Source organism: Gigantopelta aegis, chromosome 2, assembly GCF_016097555.1.
Source record: "Gigantopelta aegis isolate Gae_Host chromosome 2, Gae_host_genome, whole genome shotgun sequence".
NCBI lineage: Eukaryota > Metazoa > Mollusca > Gastropoda > Neomphalida > Peltospiridae > Gigantopelta > Gigantopelta aegis.
Genome location: NC_054700.1, coordinates 25,689,082 through 25,698,221, shown reverse-complemented (window position 1 = coordinate 25,698,221; position 9,140 = coordinate 25,689,082).

Below are 9,140 nucleotides of genomic sequence, written 5' to 3'. Positions count from 1 at the left end.
ACACAGTTACATTTCATTTCAACTTATTTTTGTGCTTATAGCCAATTAAGGTTCAAGCACGCTGTCCTGGGCACACACCTCAGCTATCTGGGCTGTCTGTCTAGGACAGTAGGTTAGTTGTTAGTTGGTTAGTGGTTAGTAAGAGAGAAGAGGGTGTAGTGGCCTTACACCTACCCACTGAGCTCTTAAGAACTCGCTCTGGGTTGGAGCCGGTACCGGGCTGCGAACCCTGTACCTACCACCCTGTAATCCGATGGCTTAACCACTGCGCCACCGAGGCCGGTTACACAGTTACAGTCTTATTAAGTGTAAAGTTAGCCCATTATGATTAGCTATATGATAGTAAAGATCGTGACAACTGAATATTATTTCACTCAGGACATAAACGTGATACGATATGGAAGCTTGTTTAATATCCTATAAGTAGGACCCTGACGCATACATATACACACACAGACACATGTACACACTAGCTCAAGCTAACACACACACACACGTACGCACACACACGCACGCACGCATGCACACAATATGAAACCCTATGCACTGATTGCACTCCGTCGTCCTAATGTGAGGTCCACCCATAGGTAGTGTCAACTACCCGAGGTCAAGACGGAAAATAATATAGCTAAGTTGTGTATTCTAGCCGACGAAACTCTCAAACCTTGAACGCCATGTCAAGTTCTGAAATACCTCCGCAAACACAGCAGACAAGGTAGGTAATCTGCGTGAAGTGTCCGCTCGAGCAGGGTTGACATCCAAGAACGGATGTTAGGACACACACATTATGCAATGACATACATGAAAATGGTCTGGCACATAATAATTTCGTGAAATCTTTAATAGAGCAGATCGCCCCCTCGATGGATCTTTATCTGACGGTGTGGCGTAACAAAACAGCGGTGCTCGGTACAATGGCGTAGACTGGTGTTTGTGGGATGAGACCACTTATATCTCGTAAACGTGTGAATACGACGAAAGATAAACAACGGAGAAGGGAGATGCTTTCATTTTCAGTGTCCACGTGAGACGTATAGATATGGCCAATACTAAGTTTTCAGTGTCCACGTGAGACGTATAGGTATGGCCAATACTAAGTTTTCAGTGTCCACGTGAGACGTATAGATATGGTCAATGCTAAGTTTTCAGTTTTATTAATATTATGTTCAAGTTTTCACTTTTATTAATATTATTTTAAATTTGTGTTTGGTGTACTTGTCTGGGCAGTGCCTATCTTAAAATAACGGGGGGGGGGGGCGGGGGGATACAAACAAGAAAAGAAACCAGGACACAGTAATATGGGGGCCTTCTGCAGCTGGACGAGAAACTAAACTTTTAAACTAAAAAGGACATTTTGGAGGGCATTACCATATAAATACGCATATATGTATACACACATATACACACGGGCAAATATTATAAAATAATAATTGTTTAGATTTTTATTTTTTAAATCCTTCATTCATAAATATATATCGACAAATAGTTTTTCGTCTTACAACAGCTGCTGTAAACGTATGATTCTGGAGACGGGGTAATACAGAAAGTAATGATTACATAGATTAGTATCGATTTTCCAGCCACTTTTGTTTAGTGCACAATAATTGTGCGCACCTTACACGTAGTGAAACGAACTCCAATACTTACTCACTTAGTTAATTAGTAGATGGACTAAAGTAATGGTCATAATTATACTACTAACGTGCACCGTAAACAACTTTTTTAGAACAAAATCGGCCTCGGTGGCGTCGTGGTTAGGCCATCGGTCTACAGGGTGGTAGGTACTGGGTTCGGATCCCAGTCAAGGCATGGGATTTTAAATCCAGATGCCGACTCCAAACCCTGAGTGAGTGCTCCGCAAGGCTCAATGGGTAGGTGTAAACCACTTGCACCGACCGGTGATCCATAACTGGTTCAACAAAGGCCATGGTTTGTGCTATCCTGCCTGTGGGAAGCGCAAATAAAAGATCCCTTGCTGCTAATCGGAAAGAGTAGCCCATGTAGTGGCGACAGCGGGTTTCCTCTCAAAATCTGTGTGGTCCTTAACCATATGTCTGACGCCATATAACCGTAAATAAAATGTGTTGAGTGCGTCGTTAAATAAAACATTTCTTTCTTTCTTTTTCTTTCTTTGTTAGAAGAAATATACACTTAAGTGAATAATCTAGTTACTTTATCGATGTCGTATGCATGGCTTTTCATACACATTACTGAATATATGTAAATAATATACAAATATACACTTAAGTGAATAATCTAGTTACTTTATCGATGTCGTATGCATAGCTTTTCATACACATTACTGAATATATTAAAATATTATACAAATATGCACTTAAGTGAATAATCTAGTTACTTTATAGATGTCGTATGCATAGCTTTTCATACACATTACTGAATATATGTAAATCATATACAAATATACACTTAAGTGAATAATCTAGTTACTTTATCGATGTCGTATGCATAGCTTTTCATACACATTACTGAATATATGTAAATCATATACAAATATACACTTACGTGAATAATCTAGTTACTTTATAGATGTCGTATGCATAGCTTTTCATACACATTATTGAATATATGTAAATCATATACAAATATACACTTAAGTGAATAATCTAGTTACTTTATCGATGTCGTATGCATAGCTTTTCATACACATTACTGAATATATGTAAATCATATACAAACATGCACTTAAGTGAATAATCTAGTTACTTTATAGATGTCGTATGCATAGCTTTTCATACACATTACTGAATATATGTAAATCATATACAAATCACTAAATATCTGTGTATCACATACCGAGTTTTGAAAATTCATAAATATTACACATACATTGCTGGATATCCATAAAATATTACACATACATTGCTGGATATCCATAAAATATTACACATACATTGCTGGATATCCGTAAAATATTACACATACATTGCTGGATATCCGTAAAAAATATTACACATACATTGCTGGATATCCGTAAAATATTACACATACATTGCTGGATATCCGTAAAATATTACACATACATTGCTGGATATCCGTAAAATATTACACATACATTGCTGGATATCCATAAAATATTACACATACATTGCTGGATATCCATAAAATATTACACATACATTGCTAAACATCCGTAAGAAGTTAAAGTTTTGTTTTATTTTGTTTAACGACACCACTAGTGTCAATTGATTTATTTATCATCGGCTATTGGATGTCAAACATTTGTTAATTTGACATAGTCTTAGAGAGGAAACCCGCTATATTTTCCCATTAGTATCAAGGGATTTTTATATGTACCATCCTACAGACAGGATAGCACAAACCACGTACTTTTTTAAAATTAGAAACAAATATGACGGTGTCAGGGTTGTCATATACAAATTGTTGAATATCCGTAAAATATCACTTGCAAGTTGCAAAATATTCGTAAAATATTACAAACAAATTGCTGAATATTTGTAAAAAAACCATATCACATACACAAAACTGGTATATACAGAATAGACAAAAATTAATTAATTAAAAAGATACGCTTAAATATTTCACTATGAATATTCAGTTCAAGTTTTCCATATTTTGTAATATAGTGTTGTTAAACGTTTACTTACTAAATATGTGTTTGTAATGTATCAGCACAAATCAAGTTAAAATGAATTAATTGAAATTGTAATATAACTACATTTTCAAAAATTATATCGACGTTTCTCTCAAGTACAGGTATATGAATTATTGTCCATGTAAGGTATTACAAAGTATATCAAACGTGAATAGTGTTAACTATAGTATAAAAAGAAAAGAAAAGAAAAAAAAGAGTCGAGAAAAAGAACACAATTTGTTTTTAAAGTTTTGATATCTTACAGACGTAAAGTAGTGATTTGTCGTGACTGACAGGTTCTTGTTTCTAAATATACACCTCGTCTGTCACCCAGTGCACACAAATATGATCGGTGAACGTAGGCGGGCCCATAGTATTGGTAGATGCGATCCAAATATTGACTTTGGTCACAAAACATTAATACGCTAGGCCTCGCGAGACAAGAGAAATACACGATAGAGTTACCTACTGGTCGAGCTCGAGTGTATGGATGTCAAGTGCGGAATAAAGAGAAGGTTATGAAATTATTATTATCAATAAGACGCTGGCTAGACAGTTCTGTTTGCTCGACGGTGTAGGGGGTCGAACATGGCGCGTGGGACAAAACGCGGCGGCTGGAAATACACGGCAGAAGAGACCAACCTGACGCCTCTAGGTGTTGCGCGGCAGGTACTGTTTGTGCCGAAGAAGTTCGACTGGTACTGGAATTGTGTTGGGGCTGATGATCTGAATGATTGGTTTGGTAATTATTTCTGTTAACTGGCTGCGCTCATTGACGCGTTCCGTGTGACACCCTGACAGCTCTACCCGCCAGTTGCATCCTTTATCTACATTTATTGTACGGCGGACATGTTTAACAATTGGCAGAGAAATAATGAGATGAACAAAAAATAAAGTTTGTTTTGTTTAACGACACCACTGGAGCACATTGATTAATCAGCTATTGGATATCAAACATTTGGTAAACCTGACATCAGAGGAAACCAACCTACATTTTTCCTAATTCAGCAAGGAATTTTTTATATGCACTTTCTCGCAGACAGAAAAGCGCATACCACGGCCTCTAACCAGTTGTGGTTCACTGGTTGAAACGAGAAAAAACCCCGAAGTATTTTAATGGATCCATTGAGGTGGTTCGATCCTGCGACGCAAGCGAAAACTCAACTGACTGAGCTAAATCCCGCCCTGAGATAAACAATACCCATAATTCACTAGAAAAGATAAAACGGTATGTTGTACATGTTTAGCTTTTATATAACAATTTATTTGAATGAAATCTTTAAAATGAGTTAAAGTTGGTTTTACCTAAAGACTCGATTCGAGCGCATCGATTGTTTGATGATCAGCTATTGGACGTGAAACTTTTGAAATTTATGACAGTCTTCAGAGGAAACCCACTACATTTTTCTATTAGCAAATATATAGCAATCAATTTAAATACTTTTCTAAAGACAAGGAAGTACCTACCATGGCCTCTGATATACCAGTCGTGGAACACTGATTGGAACGGGGAAAACCCAATACGTCTACCGAGGGGATTCGAGCCTATGACGCAGGCACCCTAGTCGTGCGCTCTACCGTCTTAATTTAAATCCCCCCATGGACTATACCGATGATGTACAATTGCTGCTTTTCGTTTCCCCCATCCCAATATTATTACAATTTTTAAAAATGTATTTTTTTTGTTTTTTGTTTTTTTTGTTTTTCTTGCTTTTCTTAAAGAAAAATGTAACTTCAACAAATCCATAAACTATTTACAAGTGAATAGTTTCAATTAGGGTAAAGTGATCGCGAGTCAGACACCCGTAGTGTTATAAATCACAGGTAATATCCCTTTATTATCATTGATGCATTAACCAATTACTATACAATAGCTGGTATTTCTTAGACTTCATTTTGCACAGTTTCATTTATAGAAGCACGTTAACAACAAAAATATGGTGTAAATATGACATTTTCAAAATTCTATCGTGACTCGAACACACAATGTTAATGATAATAATAAAAGTCGGGCAGTGTGTAAGATATACCTATTTACACAGATCACATTTAGAGTACAATGCCCACATTAGTAATCAAATTTGGATTAATTTAGTATGTGACACACTAACACTCATAAAAGTAGGCCTAACTAAATAGATAATGATATGAATTCACTTTAAGTTCCCATTATATCTCCTGCCTTGGTGGTGCAACTCTTGATATTAAGCTGGACATAATTACGATCAATCAATAAATTAAGATTTTAACTCGTATTCAAACCTCTCGCTATTGTGGCTTCCTTCTAGCATTAACTGGGAAGCCCGCAGTGATGTAGGCCTAACGTCGTAAACATCACAGGTCGTAGGTCTATTACTAATCTTTATCATTTATTTATTCTTTAATACCTGTTATAATGCAAAAAGCAGAAAATACAGCTCAAAATGTGTCCGACTCACGACCGTATCCGATTCGAGATCACTTTAATCTACAAGGAAATTATATTTAAAGCCTAAAAATGTGTCTCTTTGGGAACATATATTTTAACATTAGATAGAGTCGGTCGGCTTTTACTTTTTTTTATTACATTTTTACTCTTTTCACATTATATATTAATTTAAAAAAATAGAAAACAATATATGGTCAGCCTTTTTTTCTAGGTATGGTCGGGTTCCCGGAAGCACACATTTTATTTTACGCCTGACTGTAAAATTTATAGATGATAAAAGTTAAAGGCGAAAATGCCGAGAAGAAGGATGCAAACAACTACGGATACAACCAGAAAGTGTGACGTCAATTTTTTCTTCTTCTATATATTCAGTTTTAGCCAACGATTCTTTGGCTGGTCACCGTTTACTCCCATTAGCAGTACATTACTTTTCTAAGATTCGACGACAAGGGTCGATATATGAGGTTTCATTTTTTTCTCTTTTAACATTATTATTATTTGTTTGTTTTAGGGGGATGGGGGGGGGGGGGGGGGGGTATTTACATGTTTGTTTCAGAAATGTCAAAGAGGTGACTAAAACGAAGGCCAATGAATATCCTGCTAATGACGAAAGAGAGAGAAATTAAGATAAAGGACACAAAACACGGGTGTCAGAACACAGGGAACTAGCTGTGATCCGCCCGGATTAGCGGGTACTAACTCTGTCCACACAGATAAAGACAGTCCCGAAAAGACGTCAACGCGGTTACAGGTCAGTTGGAGATAACAACTCGTATACTACCGGCTTACCGCCACCATGTCAATTCCGTCTTCATCGAAAAGAAATTTTCTTGACAGTTTTATCTTGTAAACTTTATTTCAAGGGCTTTTAATTGGCAAGAATGTGTAAACGACAGCACGAAGGCATTTCTGATAGGAATTTTATTACCTATTGTGTGACGTAACGACGGTAAGTCGGGTGTTTGAACCTGCCTCAGGCTCTGGGCATGAGACACTCAGAGTCGCTTCTTCACAAATAAACCCAAGACGTACGGATCAGAACAAATACGCGATTAAATATCAGTCCATAACAGATACTCATTCAAATATCAGTCCATAACAGATACTCATTTAAATATCAGTCCATAACAGATACCCAATTAAATATTAGTCCATAACAGATACCCAATTAAATATCAGTCCATAACAGATACCCAATTAAATATTAGTCCATAACAGATACCCAATTAAATATCAGTCCATAACAGATACTCATTTAAATATCGGTCCATAACAGATACTCATTTAAATATTAGTCCATAACAGATACTTATTTAAATATCAGTCCATAACAAATACTCATTTAAATATCAGTCCATAACAGATACTCATTTAAATATCAACCCATAACAGATACTCATTTAAATATCAGTCCATAACAGATACTCATTTAAATATCAGTCCATAACAGGCTTACTCCCATTTGGTCGAATTCCCAATCGGTCGAACTGCTAAAACAACAATAGATATGGTTCAATAGTCTTACTGGCATGCATGTTGTTACCTCAGTCATTATAATGAACTGTTCCAGATTATTTGGAAACCGATTATTATTGTATAGATGATATAGATATCGTTTAACGCATGAAGTATGCAAATATGACAAATATCGAAATAATCCATGTATTGAATGTAGTGAATATCTGTAATTAATAAAAAAAACCGATGGTCTCCATCTAAAAAAAAAAATTCACAAAAAGCAAAACATTTTTCAACATTTTAAAATATTCATGCTTTCAAGTACACATGCAAGTACAAATGTCCACTTAAGCAGAAGTTTCTTTCAGAATGTTACATTCACAATGTCACAAGCACTGCAGCTTCATGAGGTGACCAAAACTTGTACAAACATGAAGAGGCCATGTTCATTACATACACAGGTAATCAGGTAGTTGTTATATAACAGACGAGTACTTATTTTTCGACCAATTGGCATTTCGACCTTTTGGGAATTCGATCAAATTGGACGACACCAATTAAATATCACTCGAAAACAGTAAAGTTAAAGTAAATTTTGTTTTGTTTAACGACACCACTAAAGCATATTGATTTATTAATAATCGGCTATTGGATTTCAAAGATTTGTTAATGTTCTACATATAGTGTAAGAGAGGAAACCCGATACACGTTTCCATTACTAGCAAGGGATCTTTAATATGCACCATTCCACAGACAGGATGGCACATACCACGGCCTTCGATATACCAGTAGTGGTGCACTGGCTGGAACAAGAATTAACCCAATGGACCACCGACGGGGATCGATCCTAGACTAACCACTTAAATATCAGCCAAACTATTATACACAGTAACATTTCAGTCCAAAACAGTTAAATAGCAGTCCAAAAACAAATACACAATAATTTAAATAGCAGTACAAAACAAATACAAAGTAATTTAAATAGCAGTACAAAACAAATACACAATAATTTAAATAGCAGTCCAAAACAAATACACAATAATTTAAATAGCAGGTCAAAACAAATACACAATAATTTAAATAGCGGGCCAAAAAAACCCCACTATAATTTAAATAACAGTACAAAACAAATACACAATAATTTAAATAGCAGGTCATAACAAATACGCAATAACTTAAATAGCATGCCAAAAGAAATACACAATAATTTAAATAACAGTACAAAACAAATACACAATAATTTAAATAGCAGGACATAACAAATACACAATAATTTAAATAGCAGGTCATAACAAATACACAATACTTTAAATAGCAGGTCATAGCAAATACACAATAATTTAAATAGCAGGCCATATTAATACTCACAATTAAATATCAGTCCAAAACTAACACCGGTACACACTACAATATCAGTGCTAACTATACGTATAAAACAACGCCTGTGAATAAACAAAATAATGTTGCTAATGTACGAGTGTGTTAGTAATGTAGGCGTGCGTGTGTACGTGATTTTGTGTGCATGTCTGTGTGTATTCATTCATTACATAGTACATTTTAAAATTAATGACTTGTTAATTTTGGAACATCAAATACTTTCAATAATTTTCTTAAACTTATAAGTTTAAAAATGTACAATTA